The sequence below is a fragment of the Lissotriton vulgaris genome, chromosome 7 (genome assembly GCF_964263255.1).
Source record: "Lissotriton vulgaris chromosome 7, aLisVul1.2, whole genome shotgun sequence".
Classification (NCBI taxonomy): domain Eukaryota; kingdom Metazoa; phylum Chordata; class Amphibia; order Caudata; family Salamandridae; genus Lissotriton; species Lissotriton vulgaris.
In genome coordinates, this window is record NC_141695.1 from 1530129650 (window position 1) to 1530131403 (window position 1754).

A 1754-nucleotide genomic window follows, 5' to 3' on the forward strand; every position below is an offset into this window, starting at 1 on the left:
GCCTTTTAACTGGTAACTGCAGAGTTAAGAGGTCTACATAGAGCCTACCATCCCTTCTATTGGCCAGGTGCCCCACCCCCCTCAAATAGCGGAGGGGCTCCGAGTTTCCAATTTGTTAGCTAGGTCTATAGGGGATCTGGTGGGGCACCTCTTCTAGACTCCCGATCTGCAAGTTTTTCCATGATTGGCCGTCAATTTTGGTAGGGCACTAACTCTTTGATTTTGGTGAAGCTACATTGGCACTGACTCCCTGTCTGACGTAGTTTGACTTCATCAATTGAAGCCATTTACTGGCTCTGAAGTGGCCTTTTGATCTCCTGCTTTCATCCCAGCAGGAGATCAATGTCAGGTGCATCAGGTGCGAAGAAGGGATGCTTGACTCTGCAGGCACGAGGACCAGGAGATGTTGAGGATGACCAGGAGCCAGAGGTGAGCTGTCCCATGAAGGATGTAGAGTGCTGAGGGGTTGGTGTCCAGCTGGAGCATCAACAAGCCTTGGCAAAAGCAACCCATGCAGGAAGGTCAGCAGGTTACGGTGTGGACCAGCAAGGTCCTGGAGACTCACCAAGCAATGGGGAGTCAGGGCACGTCTGGAGCAACCAGGAAAGCCCAACAGAAATGAAGATGACCCTCAGAGGGACCCATAGGCCGAAGGACCAGGAGTTGCAAGGGGACCTCAAGCAACATTGCAAAGTACCTGCCCACAGAGCACTTGGTGCGAATAGGCCGGAGTTCTTTGGTGCAAATACTGCTCAGGGTCAGGACTACACAGATCCAATGCACAAGCTTGGGAATCACCAACAAGCATATGCAACTGCAAATGGACCGGTACACAGGGGTTCGGGTTATGCAGTTCCCACAAGGGATACTGACCTCAAACTTGCTGAGAGGGCAGATCAACTGCAGGGACCTTTAAAAACCCACTTCCTGTGTTGCTGTAATCTTCACAATCCGCAGGAGCTTGGGAGCAGCAGACTAGTCAGTCGCTTTAAGGTGCCTGCAGTTGCAGGGGAGTGACTCCTTCACTCCAAGGGAGATTCTTCAGTTGTCCTCAGTGCACTACAGGTCCTGCACGGAGCCTGTATGGAGCAAGGGCCCAGATAAAGCTTTGGTCGGAGTGGGGGACGAAGTCGGTCCCAGTCAAAGTCCAGCGCAGTCCAGAGTGTCCAAATGATCGAAGTTCAGTGTTTTCTTCTTGTAGAATCTTGTCCAAGTAGAATCTAAAGCCTTACAGCCAGGTGAGCCCTTTTGTACCTACGGGAGAGGGTTGGACAGATTCGGGGGACCCTCCCAGGGAAGGATCAGGACAGTGGGGTGGTTACACCCCTGTTCTTTGGCCAGTTGTGCGCCACAGCAGGAGCCAATGGCTCCCAAAACTTGTTTGAGCTGGACTATGCACAGTGCACCAAATATGCCCCCAGTGCAGACTTTCAGACCCTCTCAGAGTGAACCCACCCAGCCCAAATACACTAAATCCTGTCTAGGAGGTGGTCACACCTTCCTGTGACATAATGCCTATTGCGCTGCCTTCCTGTGCTCTAGCTTGGCACAGAAGAAGGAGGGCAGAAATGTGTCTCTGGTCTACAGCATCCCTTTTGTGCTGTCCGGGTTGAGAAGACTGGCACCGGATAGACCAGTGACCCCACGAAGCTTCCTTCTGACCTCCCACACCGGTTACCAGTATGGAGGTATGATTCCAATGTGTTTGATAACAAACATGATATGTTTCTATGTAGGTGCTGGATTTGGATGTG